The 14,933-nt window shown below is 34.9% G+C and overlaps 1 protein-coding gene across 1 annotated transcript in view; it reads right to left on the bottom strand.

Moving 5' to 3' along the window:
* Positions 1-13,064, bottom strand: part of LOC111054122 (Down syndrome cell adhesion molecule-like protein Dscam2) — a 204,423-nt gene extending 191,359 nt beyond the window's left edge. The window contains exon 1 of the mRNA XM_039420188.1: positions 12,759-13,064. The gene's annotated coding sequence lies outside the window, so the exon portion shown is untranslated. The remainder of the gene's footprint in view (positions 1-12,758) is intronic.
* Between the last annotated feature and the right edge of the window lie 1,869 nt (positions 13,065-14,933).

Here is a 14,933-nt window from a genome sequence, read left to right as displayed (position 1 = left end):
CTCCTATTTCTTTAAACATGTAAAAAGTAAATATATTAATTAATTACTAAATGAAAATGGTAGTCAGTCTGTGAAAGTTTCCTCCTTTTTTAGTTTTCTTCATATGTTAAAATACCACAGTCATTAGTAAAACAGAAATGTAAATCTTCAAATTTGCGACCAAATCCGCTTTAAAAAGGTAATTAGATTTATTGTATTTCTTTATATTGTTTTAATTATATTTTTTGTATCATATTTGAGTATTTAATGTTAGAATTTTCAAAATATAATGGGACGATTTAAGTTACTCATGTTTCTATCAACATAAATTAAAATTCAAATTATTAAATCCTAATTTGTTGGAATCTAATGTTTTTGGTAATATTCGAATTATTTCTTTTGAACTTGCAATGATGGATTTTAGTTCTGAATAATGTAATTTTCATTAATCTTATTTTATGACTTATGTTTTAAATTGTTACTATCGAATCCTTTTTTGAGAGTTCTGTTCATCAGCGAACAGGATAATTAGTAATATTATGAGTAAACTAAGTTGGTTTATATTGTTTTATCCTAACAGCGGTCCCAGCCTTACCACTACTAGAATTTCAACTACAGGCCATCCAGACTTCAACTTTGATCAACTGCCTTCCTGGTTCCTATAGCTTCAAATTCACATGAGAGCTCCGTTTCAAGTCGCCTACAATTCGCCATCTGGATTACGAGCAAATTACAAAAAGGATTAGTAATCCAGCAGATCCAGCCCAAAATCAGAAGAAGATAGGGATTTCTGGGGGAAGTTAATTTGTGCGCGAAATGAAATAATACGTGAAAATTATATGAGTGTGAAAAGTTTCAAATAAATACATCGATAATCTAAAATAAATACAAGTGTTTGGGGCCCCTCACTTCTGCGATATGTACATACAGGTATTTGTAGAATTTAGTATTTATTAATTTCTAAAATTTATTAATTTGTAAAATCTTTAAACCGTTATTAATATTTTAAAGTTTGAATTGTGGGGAATATTCATACCAAATAGTTTTTGTATTGCTCTTGAATATTTTTCTGTTTTTTTGTAAATTATACAACTGACTACCACTTCTGTTTTTAAATTTTGAATAATCCTTCGTCACACCAAGTATATAGTGAGAATCGAGTAAATTAATTTGGTATGTTTGATTGATTGTATCCGTACGTTTAACTAGTTGCTCTCAATAAAAAAAAGGGTATTCGATTATAAATAATTGATAGTAATTATTATTGAAGAGGAGACGGTCAATCAACCATAACCAGTAAATCGTTACAAATTATAGAGAGCAAATATAGATTCTCTTATCGCTTTAGATAATATGATTACTCTTTATCACAAATAACATTCGATTTTACTTGAGCGGTACCTTGACTAGGCTATCTATTCTTTCCATTTTATAATTCTATTAAAGCTCAATTATTTCATTTCAAAAGTATTCCATGGTGCTACAACACCACATCACAATCAATAGAAAAATTACAACAACATATAGAGGCTTACAGCTTTATGCCAAAACAAGCCTCATTGAAAATCAATTGTTTACACAAACTGAAACTAAATTAGTAAGAAAGAAGAAAAAACGAAAAATAGCAATAAAAATAGTTTGAAAGAAAGATTATAAATAGGAAATAACACAAGACACAATAGAAAATAGAAAAAAGACTGAAGAAAAAAATCTGGTGTGGTACACTTACACAACTTTCCTTGCTCATTGAACTGTAAGCCTCATTCTCAAACGAGAATAATTTAGGGGAATAACATCATGACAATTATTGGCGACAACATATTATTTGCAACTACGATCAGACTACTGTATATGTGTATATATAATTATTGTTTTCAGAGTACTTTTTCCTTCGTGTAAATTATGAAATTAGATAATTTTTTTAAAAGTCGTCAAAACAGCTGTTCTACAGATGAAATATCTTGACTATGACTGTGTACTTTTTATAAACTGCTCAACCTACCTCATGCACGAGATGTAGGTTACAAAGTCCATTTCTCAAGGATAGGGTGGACCCCCCATTAGTTCTCCAGGAAAAAGACTCATGCCAGTTCATAGATCTGATAAATAACTATACAGGGTATGAATTTGAAAAAAATCGTTCGAGCCGTTTTTGAGAAAATCGTGAAAAACATGGTTTTTAGTCATTATCCGCCATTTTTCTCAATAATATTTCAGAGCTCCTGAAATTTTCTCAGAAATGAGACTCATGCCAGTTGATAGGGCATATAGATAGCTATCTATGATATAAATTTGAAGAAAATCGTTAGAGCCGTTTTCGAGAAAACCGTGAAAAACATGGTTTTCTCATCATTATCCGCCATTTTTCTCAAGAATATTACAGAGCTCCTGAAATTTTCTCAGAAATGAGACTCATGCCAGTTGATAGGGCTTATAAATAGCTATCCATGGTATGAATTTGAAGAAAATCGTTAGAGCCGTTTTCGAGAAAAACGTGAAAAACATGGTTTTTTAGTAATTATCCGCCATTTTTTCCGCCATCTTGAATTGAATTTTTTTGAATTTCTTATTGTCGGACCCTCATGGTATAAGGACCTTAAGTTTAAAATTTCAAGTCAATCGGTTGATTAGGAATGGAGTTATCGTGTTCACAGACATACACACATACACACACACACACACACATACACACACAGACATACACACACACAGACCAACACCCAAAAATCATGTTTTTGGACTCAGGGGGCTTGAAACTTATAGAAAACTTGAAATCAAGGTACCTTAATTTTTTTTGGAAAGCAATACTTTCCTTACCTATGGTAATAGGGCAAGGAAAGTAAAAATCTGGTGTGGTACACTCACACAACTTTCCTTGCTCATATTCGAAACTACGATCAGACTTTTGTATATGTGTATATATAATTGTTTTCAGAGTACTTTTTCCTTTGTGTAAATTGTGAAATTCAATGATTTTTTTAGTCGTCATTTTTTTAAAGTCGTCAAAACAGCTGTTCTACAGATGAAATATCTCGACTATGTGTTCTTTTTATGAACTGCTCAACCTACCTACCTCATGCATGAGAAGGAGGTTACAAAGTCCATTTCTCAAGGATGGGGTGGACCCCCCATTAGTTTCCCAGAAAGGAGACTCATGCCAGTTAATAGAGCTGATAAATAACTATACAGAGTATGAATTTGAAAAAAATCGGTCAAGTTATTTTGAAAAAATCGTGAAAAACATGGTTTTTTATTAATTATCCGCCATTTTTCTCAAGAATATTACGGAGCTCCTGAAATTTTCCCAGAAATGAAACTTACGCCAGTTGATAGGGCTTAAAATAGCTATCCATGGTATGAATTTGAAGAAAATCGTTGGAGCCGTTTTCGAGAAAACCGTGAAAAACATGGTTTTTTAGTAATTATCCGCCATTTTTTCCGCCATCTTGAATTGAATTTTATTGAATTTCTTATTGTCGGGTCCTCATGGTATAGGGACCTTAAGTTTAAAATTTCAAGTCGATCGGTTAATTAGGAATGGAGTTATCGTGTTCACAGACATACACACACACACACATACACACACACACACACACACATACACACACACACACATACACACACACAGACCAATACCCAAAAATAGAAAACTTGAAATTGGGGTACCTTAATTTTTTTTGGAAAGCAATACTTTCCTTACCTATGGTAGTAGGGCAAGGAAAGTAAAAAAGGCTAATTGAAAAAAGAGAATAGGTAGCAAGCCTATTTTAAGAAGAATTTGAAATTTAAATTTTTATGGTCTGAAAATTGATTAAGCATTTATAATTTAAGAGCTTGATAACATTGTTCACTGAAATTGCGCAAATTATCAGCGAATATATCTAGAATTGTATTCAAAGAATTGTACAATCTAACAGTTTTTTGTAAGAAGAAATTTGCATGATGTACAGTGAATATTATATCCAAAGCAAAAAACATATTTAATCTAGGTCTATTTAACGGAACAAAGATACTAAAGAGTTCGATAATATCCGGAATGTCTAAATGATTATTCAATATTTTAAATAGAACAATTAATGATACGAAATCCCGCCTGTTCTTCAACGACATAATTTGAAAACTGACTCTCAGACACCTCATAGAAAAGTCATACGGGCATGAATGTCCATACTTCTTGTAATACATGAATCTGAGAAATTTATTTTTTATGGGTTCGATACTACTAATATATATCTCTTGATAAGGACTCCAAACAACTGCACAATACTCAAGTCTACTTCTCACCAGGGCCAGATACAGCATCTTGATTAAATTAATGTCTGTGAAGTGTCTGACATTCCTCATGATAAATCCTAGCATCTTATTTGAAATATTAAGGATGTAATTAATGTGATCTCTGAAGGTGAGAGTAGAGTCTATGTAGACACCCAAATCCTTAATCACATAAACTCTTTCAAGATGTTCATCTAATAATTTGTAGTCAGCAAAAATCTGTTGCTGTCTAGTGAAGACAATAAATTTACATTTCTCCACATTTAATGCCAGATTGTTTCTTTCACTCCAATCATTCAACCTGCCCAAATCCTCCTGTAACATCTGAGAGTCCTGATCATCCTGTATAGTTCGATAAATTTTAACATCATCTGCATAAATGAGACAATTACTGTTTTTAATACACTCTGGAATGTCATTAATAAGTAAAAGGAACAAAAGAGGCCCAAGATTACTCCCCTGGGGCACACCTGAACCACTCGTGAAACATTTTGATCTAATATTATTGAAAATACACAAAGAATAAACGCTGACTAAGGTATGAGTGAAAGAAGGCAACCATTTCGGATGTGAAACCAAAGGCAAACATTTTCTGCAGAAGGATTTTGTGGTCTACCTTATCAAAAGGTATTTTACGCAACCTCTTGCTGAGGTACTGCACATGGACCACCCAACTCAACTTGTGGTCGAATATTATGCCAAGATATTTGTGAGTTAATACTTGTTCTATCTCAGGACAGTGACAGTCATTGGAGAATGGGTCACCACATGAATTCATCCTGAGCACCATGGGCCCGGGGCTATTACGAAGGAATATAGGTAGACACTTGGATTTCGAAATATTAATTGACAACACATTGTTGTCGAACCAATTTTTTAGTTTAACGAGATCAGAGGAAGCATTATTGAATGTTTCAGTCCATGTGCAGCCTGTAGACACAAGTGCCGTGTCATCGGTAAAGAGGAATAATTGACCATGTACGTGCAACCTGGATATGTTATTGATGTAAATGTGAAAAAGTAGAGGGCCCAAGGTACTCCCCTGTACCACTCCATAATCAACTGCAATAGAATCACTGTCTGTTTCAAGGATATGTGTTAAAAATGTGAAGTCGATTGATACAAATGTCCTCTAGTTTTAGAACAATATATGAAAAAATCATACTTGAGGAAATACTTAGTATGGAAGAGCTTTTCAAAGATAATATACTTTCAGAAGTTTCATTCTGACTCTCTGGAGTCTAATTTTTTTCGTTTCAACAGACTCCTAGAGAGAATTTCATACAAAAACAAAATAGGCCAAACACTGGAGCTCAAAATAGGCCTTCTCAGTGTATTGTATAGGATGACAATTCCATAAATGTTCGAATTTCACTTACACATTTTGCATCTACTACATTCAAGTCAAAATGTGATACCTATACGTACAAGGTACACATAACTTTGTTTGAAGTCTAAGGCCCAGTTGCACAAAAACTGGTTATAAAAAAAATTATCTTGATTAATTTCACGAGAACCAATTAGAGAAAGCTTTTTCGAAAAAAAGGCTTCTCTGATTGGTTCTCGTGAAATTAATCACATTGAATTTTAACTGGCTTCTGTGCAACTAGTACTAAACTCGTCAATAACAAAGGATTATTCTGCTACTTTAGCTATCACAAACTTATAGCTATTATAATATTCAACATCGCCAAAATAATTTTATAGTCGACAATAAACAAAGTATTACCCTGATTCGGTGTGATAGCACGAAAAGGCCGTTTCCGAGGCCATTTGAGCAGGTATTTCAGCAGAAACGAATGCGAAGCTCAATTAAAACTAACACAGTGGGTTGGCAGAGAGCCATCTAACCAAACAAGCACAGCGAGTGGAGTGTGGCGGGGCTCAGATAAATATCCTGTCTGTCTTTGTTTCTACTACAGGGCTCTTTGTTTATTTTGCGCGGAAGCAGTTGTCCAAATCACTGTGAGAACAGTTGCAAGTGTCAAAACCTCGGTAACTATTAACACAATGGATAAAACTTCCAGGAGATAATATTTATACACTTGACTATACAGTACTTGATGGGAGTTCAGTTTATTCATTCACTCCTGCTACTAGTTGGGAATTTTTTCTTGTAGAGTTGAACATTGCATTTGTCCAAATGAAACCTTTACTTACATAACTTGCTTTTATATCTTTGAAAAGGCTAGGGGGAGAGTAAGAGGAAGTTCTGTATTCGAGCCATTATTATGTAGTCACCAATTATTGTGAATATAATTCTCCTCCTCCAATGGATTCACTCATAACAGTACTCACTGATCATTGATAAAATAATAGGTAAATCTGACTGAGAATTGTACGTTTAGTGAAACGAAGCTTTTACTTTTCATAGTTTCCATGCTATTGATCTTTGGACTTTGCCTAGGTAGGGAGTCCTACCCTCGAGATTATCATTATGGGAGATATAGTTCTCTTCAGATACTGAGTCACCAAAAAAGACTATTCCGAATTCTGCAGCACTACTAATTGTATTTGTTTTAGGTTTTCCATTTATGAAATTTTTTTCTCTACTGAAATACAATCTTAATCTTCTCTTCGTAATGATGTGAAAGAAAAATAGTATTGATTATGCTTTACAATTTTGAAAAAAATAAGAGGAACAAGTTTAACATAGAATTGCTAGGTGCTGATCTACAATCGTATCTAAAGGTACGTTTTGATTTGATTGATAATATTATGATGATCTCATATAGAGTGCGGCATCAAAACTTCCTTTTTTTAATGCTTACTGTTCAGTTAGTTGATGACATAGCGGAATGCTAGTTTTCACTCTCTAGAGTGTTGGTTTTAAAGTTTTGTTCTTGCACAGTTCAGTCGCCATTATGCGTTGGAACAGCGAGGAGCGTGCGTTCGCCGTTGAGGCCTACTTTTGGAGTGGCAGCTCAGTGGTTGCAGCACACAGCGCTTTTCGGAATCAGTCCAATTTAGCCCCGTTAGCTCGTTTTCCAGGCCGGAAATCAATTGTTTTGTGGATTACTACATTTGAAAAACGGATAGTTCATCAAAACGAAGATCTAAATTTCCACGGCCCATTGGATCACGTGAAAACATTGAGACAGTGAGAGCTTCAATATGTTGTAATCTCCAGGGCGATCAGCACGCAAATATGCGTCTGTCCTTGGATTTTCCGATCGTTCTGTGAGGAGAATTCTTCACGAAGACCTTCATTTTTATCTATACGAAATGGATACATAACAGTACTCACTGATCATTGATGAAATAATAGGTAAATCTGACTGAGAATTGTACGTTTAGTGAAACGAAGTTTTTACTTTTCATAGTTTTCATGCTGAAGAAATCTTTGGACTTTGCCTAGGTAGGACATCAGTTCTATCCTTGAGATTATCATTATGGGAGATATAGTTTTCTTCAGATACTGAGTCACCAGAAAAGATTTTTCAGAACTCTGCAGCACTACTAATTGTATTTTGTTCTAGATTCACTATTTATGACACTTTCCTCTACCATAATACAAATTTCATCTTCATTATGTAATCAAAGTGATGTGAGAGAAAAAATATATTGATTAGACAATGTTCCACAATTTTGAAAAACTAAAAGAGGAAAAACTTCACATACAATATTGCTAGGTGATGATCTATAATCGTATCTTAAGCTACGTTTAGATTTGATTGATAATATTCTTAGGATGATATTCGGAGGTCGTCCAAGAAAAAAATGGTCCGATTATAAATACGAAGAGGTTCGGAACAGGCAATAATGCCTCAACCATGAGAGGAAGAAGAAGAAGATATTCTGAGGATCCAAATTTCTCGTGACGTCAGATGGTTGACCATTGAATTTGCAATTTTCTTCCAAACAATGTAAGAGCAGTTCTCAATATCAGTGGCTGATAGACAAAAATAGAATTTGAAAGTTTGATTCAATACATATGAGTAGAAGTTGATTATCAAAATTGAATTCATCACAAACTCCTTGATTCAACTTTATAAAATCCATCATAATCCATTTCATTTGAATGGCAAAAAACTGAGTTTCTCATCCAGTTTCAACTTCACATAAATTTCATAGCTATGAATTAAGACAAGTTCCAAGTCAGCAAAAATTATGATCTATTACAAAGCAGTCTCCAAATTAAACTGGAATTGCAGTGAAAGAAGTAGCTCATCAGTTTTCCCGGGCGGAACTCCAGCCAGAAGTTTACTGTCACCATAATCCCTCAGTTTATGTAGTTGGGCAAACATCGGTCCAATCCCCCCCTCCCCCTCACTATTTCGCCTAGGACGAGTGACGACGCTACGGCAACAGAATAACATGCACGATTCTCTTCCTCAGGTGGAGGTATTTACTTTTGTTTACTACGTTTTTTACTACTACTGTACATCTGCTATAACTCCACGAGCGGCAGAAGAATCCCTTTTATTTTCTAGCCTGCCAACACAGCTAGAGCCGGAGCTGACTGGGGCTGAAGCTGAGGCTCAGTCAAGCTTTTCCTTTCCTCTGTAGCTTTGCCCTGGTTCCTCACAAACAACTACTGCACAAGATATTTCTTTCTCAAGGAACTCTTCACTTGGAAATTATACATTTTCCCTGCAGAAGAAATCTAAGAACTTATTGAATGGAAATGCTTCAATCAATAGAATGTTATCCCAAATCATAGAAACTGCCTGCTATTCCTAAAAGATAGAATCTTGCCCATCACTGGAGAACTGAGAGCATGTTTAATACTCCACTTATGCGACGGTGGAAAACAATACATTTTTTCTGAACATAAAAGAAACAGTGACGTTTTTTCCTAAACTAACAGTAATGTATGTGTCTAATTCACGAATAGTAGTTTGTTTCTGTTAACTAAACTGACCAAGAAATCTCTAATATTGTTCTTGTTAAACAAAAAAGTCAACAAGTCTTCAATTTCATGTTGCCTATCACGTAGAGTTAGCAACTTCAAAATGTTGATTAAGTTTGTAGAGTGGATATTGATGTTGTGGAACTTTCCCATAATTGGAAAGACTTGAGATATTGTCAAAGAATCAACTTTATCAATTTTTATAAAAATAAAGTGGATTTTTTTGACAATATCTCAAGTCTCTTCAATTATTTTCAAAATGTTGCCTATCACGTGAGAAAGACAGAGTTAGGCATGTCTTATGCAATACTAGCATACAGTCCTTGCTGTCGATATTTATTCAGATGATAATAGGAAGGTAAAATATAACTACCTGCGATAACATTCAACAGGGAGACATATAGATTTTTCTATTCAAGGTGTAGCCTCATATTCTTGTTTTTAGACATAAGACAAATATTTCACGGATGATCACCTCTTGAACGTAAGTTTCAGTTAATATTTCAAGTTTTAATAATCACTTTTCTATGATTCGAAATCGATCCAAAACATCACTTAATTCACTATTCAAGATGTTATTGATCTTGACGGTAAGAAATCATAGTACATAGATTAAAGATAATATATCAGTTTCCGAGATGTCAAAGATAGAAATTTAGTAAAGATAATTATTGAACATGTTCAAAGATAATACACTTTTCCAAATTATATCGTTCTTGACGGTTAGAAATCTATACTATAGATTGAATCTAGATTATGAAATCAAGGGAGCGAACATAACGAAAGTGATTAATTTATCCTTAACGAATTTATCCTCACCGTACCTTAGAAGTATTGGTCGAAGCCCTTGTGCTCGAAGTCATTAACAGGAGAAGGTGATAAGGTGATTTGTGGTAGATTAATTTAAAGATTCAGAATAATATTGATTTCACCATTCCAGAAGGCATGACAAAAGTTACAGGGGGAGAATTAGATGCGGATTTTTGCACTACAATTGCTGGATTTGAGGGATTCATCCGTTTAGTATTTTATTATGCTGGTAAATAGATTAGTTGAATTACTGTTATTGAGAAGGCTTTACACAACGTGGAGGGGCAATTTCCGATTGTTCAATAGAAGTTCAATAGAATAGACCTAAGTCTTTTTCAAGGGAGTCAATGGCATGGGATGTCCTAATGTTAATGACTGTCATAACTGGGTTTTGAGTTAAATTTCTTTCGAATCTGACGTCATTCTCTTTTCATCATTGTCGTCAAACTTTCGAACTATTGTTCTAAACAAATTATTTATTCCTCAAAATAAAATAGTAGATGAGGGAAGTCACATCAATATTGAAAAAAGAGGGAGTTGCTGATCAGCTGGGAGTGTCGTGTTTCTCAGGACAACAACGAAATGGAATGAGTCTTTGATGTAAGAGGATAGATAGGCATATCTCTCATCGTTTTCTAGGTATGAGCTCTCGAAGGTGTCACATTTGAAGAAAACCCCTTCCGGCTCCGATTATTTAATCTTTTTGGCCTTATAACTTTTCAACAATTGATTGAAAAAATCCGTACTAATCATGAACTCATAGAACATCATATTCTCTTCAATTTAATGTATTATTCCATTATTTGTAAGCTTTAGTTTTGTATTCAACAAAAACTTCCGAAAGACACTTATTGTTTGAGATATACGCAAAAAAATCAAAATAATATGGTACTTTCAAACCATTCCCACCCCCTTAACACAGGGGTTAGGAGTGAGGACTTATGATATGTTTACCCCCTTACTATTCTTAGAAGAACTGCGGGGTCGAAAATTGTGTTCCAGACTTTTCCCTCTATACCTTATTTGAGCATTCATTGCCTGGACTAGACGGAAAAGTTTCAAAAATGCTACGATATCATCGAATACCTATATTTTTTCTGGTTATGCAGACTTGTTTTAATTAAAATGAAAGAGGCCGAGATTTCGGGCAGGTTCAGGCCATCTAATGACAGGACTGGTTCTCAGCCAAAAAGGAGTAATTTTATTTGGAAAATCAGATTCCATAAGCATTGGCCAATAAGTTTCCAAAGCACCAAACAATAATATGTCTTGCATTTCCGCCGATAGTGATATTAGAATTCAACCGAATGAAAAGAGAATAATTGAAACATGAATTCGGTTGCTATGAGACGAATCAATGAAACTACGCCATCGACTTCAGTAGAAGAATGTTTATGACTTCAATTCTTGATGAGTTTTCCATCATACTATCTTGAAGAACATGTTATAAATATGATTGCTACATGTTTTAGTAGAAATCTTATTCCAAAAAGATTTTGTAACAACAAGATAAGTTTCGACTGAAAGAGATCTACATTAGTTCAGAATATCCTACCCTTAGTTTATTGAGCGATAAAAAACTGTTTTTTTTTATTCAGTAACGGCGACTCAATTTGAAAATGGAGAAGTTGATGAATCATTATCAATCCATCAATAAGTTTTTGTGAATTTCTCTATTCATAAAGGAATATACTTTGGAGAATCAAGTTCAAATGTGAAAAGAAATTTCTAAAATACGAGATTCAAGACAGGAAGGATGGAGAATTATGACTGAAAGTTGAATAACTCGATTAATTAGAAGTTCTCCAAGATTGCTCCGCTTGAAAATATAAAGGGAGACAGTTTCAAAGTTTCTTGATTAAACCAGCTCGAATATGAGCAACATTTTTTTCAAATCATTTTTTGGAGAGGGTTTCAAGAATCATGTGTGTATAAAGCTGAGTAGTAGATTTATATTTTTGAGAAAGGATACATACACATAATATTATATCATATACATAGTATGGATCACCCCCATATTAGCAAGAATTTGTTAATTCCAAACTTCCAAACGTTTTTATCACGAAGGATGCGCTACAAAGATGTTAGATGATGATGATGATGATGATGATGATGATGATGATGATGATGATGATGATGATGATGATGTAGATAATAATGATGTTTCAAACAGTTTTGAACTGAGGCTACTCAGTTTTTTCAACATTTTTAACTATACGAAAACTTCGAATAATAAATCATGAGAGATGTCACAGTGTAACGGTGAAACGAGAGACACGTATTATTTTAGATTGAAATAAAGCTATAATAAATCATGAAAGATGTCACAGTGTCACGGTGAAACGAGAGACAAGTATTATCTTAGATTGACATAAAGCTACTTGTGCATAGGAAAGTTTGAAACAACTCAATCGAAGTCGAATTATTAGGTCACCCACTTGACTAAAAATCGTTATTGAGAATACCTGAAAATACCTTTTTGATAGCTATGATAATTGACATATGAATCAATGCTCATCCATCACTCCGCAAGAACATAACGATTAACGCTAAAGATTCATTCACAATTTCGTTGCATTCACATACATTTTATAATATGCATTAATATCGATTTTAGTATTTGATTAGTTTGTAGATTAATATGTGTATTAACATTAGATTTTAGTGTCGATATTCAACTGCATGATGTTTTCGTTTTGCTGTGTTGAATAAATAAAATATTCTATTCTATTATCAGAATAAAATCATTCTACAGGAAACATTTAAGTATACAAGGACTCAATAATAGTAAATTGTGTAATAGTAATAAATAATGAACAAAATAGTGGCTGGTGATAACACTCACCTAGGATCCGGAGATGGACTGGACAGGCGTAAGGGTTGTGAGCAGGTTGCCTGTCGGACGCTTACTGAGGGTTTGTTCGGCGCTCAAAATCATCCCTTGCGCACTCCAAACCACCCCTTACACTCTCCCCCCTCCATCACCACAATAAACTTGTGACAGCATCCCAACTCCAATGCAGTCGCATCCATCATAATGACACAAGTGCTCCGCTGCCACAGAACCGTACTCCACGATAATTGATAACGGACATGCAACTGTTAACTGATGATCACCATGCAGTAGCACAAAGATGCACGATGCAGTTCACTGCAAACAAATCAAAAATGCAATTTTGTAAACGATTATTTCATGATTTATCGCAGGAATAATTAATTACTCGTTACAAATAGCATCTAAGTGTAATTTAATGTTTGATAATGGTCGAACAGTCGGTCATGGCGTGGTTTGACAGAAGAGAGTCAATTAATCATGATTGTGCTTGTGAATCACAGGAACTGGTATCAACAATACTTTATGTATTCTGTCTCATTTGGGTTTGGATTAGGAGTTAATAATTCTGACCATCTACAGATGTGGAATAACAAGTTGATCCCTATACTCTGTACAAAATTACTTTTGACTTTGAGGAAATGGAGGGAGATCAGCCAATTACAGTGATGGATAGAGCCATAGGAAGAAGCGCATTTGACAATTTGTCGATTAGAGTGAGTCGACTGAATGCTTTCAGAGAGGAAACTCCGTAAGTTCAACATGAGCGCTTGAATACTCACTAGAAATTTGAGAATGCTGGCCGGTTCAAAACGGCAACATCGCCGCCGTTGTATCCCAACCTCTGTATGCCTTCTCTGCTGCGCATGACCCTCCCAAGTAAAATGTAGTATTTTGTACGGAGTAATAGTTCCTAGTTGTGGGCGGACGTTGAAGGAAGCCAACTGCGCATGCCTGACTTTTGTATTCCTAATTAATGTATGGCTTGCTGTGGCTTCTCAGTATACAAATCAGTAGTGTTCTCTACTCCGTGTCATCACTGTCTCAAAACATTAAATTCCGACTTATATTGATCATAGTACCATAGAGAAATATATAGCATAAGAAGATATCTCATGATATAGCCAGGGCTCTCCAACCTACGGCCCGCGGGCCACATCCGGTCCGTGGATGGATTTTGTCCGGCCCGCCGAGAGTTATTGCAACAGTTGTTTTTTAAATATATATCTATAGACATTTTTGACAACAACTGTGAGTTCAGTGCTCTTCTCTTACTAGCCACTCCATTTCTTAATGAGTGTAAAATTAGCTGTAAACAAGCAGCGATCAATCATTGCGAGATATTTGCAAATTGTCTGCACGCACTGTACATGTCTCTGTGTATGTGCGCGCGAACTGTCTGTTTCTAAATGGGCGGACATTTCAAGTGGAAAACAAATGCAATCTTCTCACTAAAAATAAGTATTCTCTTTTAGCTTGGTAACTTTTTGTGAATTCGTGTATTGTCAAGTTGTCTTATTACTATTTAAAAAAACGTATTATTTTGTTCAACTTGCTAAATTCATGCATTGTCAACTTCTCTTATGACCTTTTTACACTCAATAAATTGGACTTTGTATCAAAATGAAATGAATTGGTATGTTTATTCCTGTGTTTTAATTAAACCTACTTAAAACTCCTCATATTATTTTAATGGGAATATAATAATTTTACACCCCCCCCCCCAATCCCCCGTGTCGTGTGTGTCCCCACAAGTCAAATTCCACGTACATCCTTGTTATTGGCCCTCTAAGCCTCCCAAGAGTTAACAATGTGGCCCTTGGATACACACTGCAGGGGGAGACCCCTGCAGGGCGTTCATCTTCATGTTCCGAATTTCACTGTTACTCAAGCCGATAGTCCTAGTACAGTGGCTCTTTTTCGTGAAGCTATCTGAAGCTGGTAGTTTCTCATACTGTGCCGTTCGTACACTCTCAAACGCCAGCAAGTAATGAGAAGACTTGAACGGTCTTCAAGAACAATATTCTCCTCAGCTTCGCTTCAAGCCAACTAGTTTGCTAGTACAAGGAGCTAGTTCGATAACAACTGATACAACTGAACAACTGATAAACTAGCCAGCGAGTAGTCAAAGGGGTCGTCACTTGTTAGGTTATGATGAAGGCTCATTCCACACCGCAGTCATTAATT

Source organism: Nilaparvata lugens, chromosome 2 (assembly GCF_014356525.2).
Source record: "Nilaparvata lugens isolate BPH chromosome 2, ASM1435652v1, whole genome shotgun sequence".
Classification (NCBI taxonomy): domain Eukaryota; kingdom Metazoa; phylum Arthropoda; class Insecta; order Hemiptera; family Delphacidae; genus Nilaparvata; species Nilaparvata lugens.
This window is presented reverse-complemented; position numbering and strand designations above follow the sequence as displayed.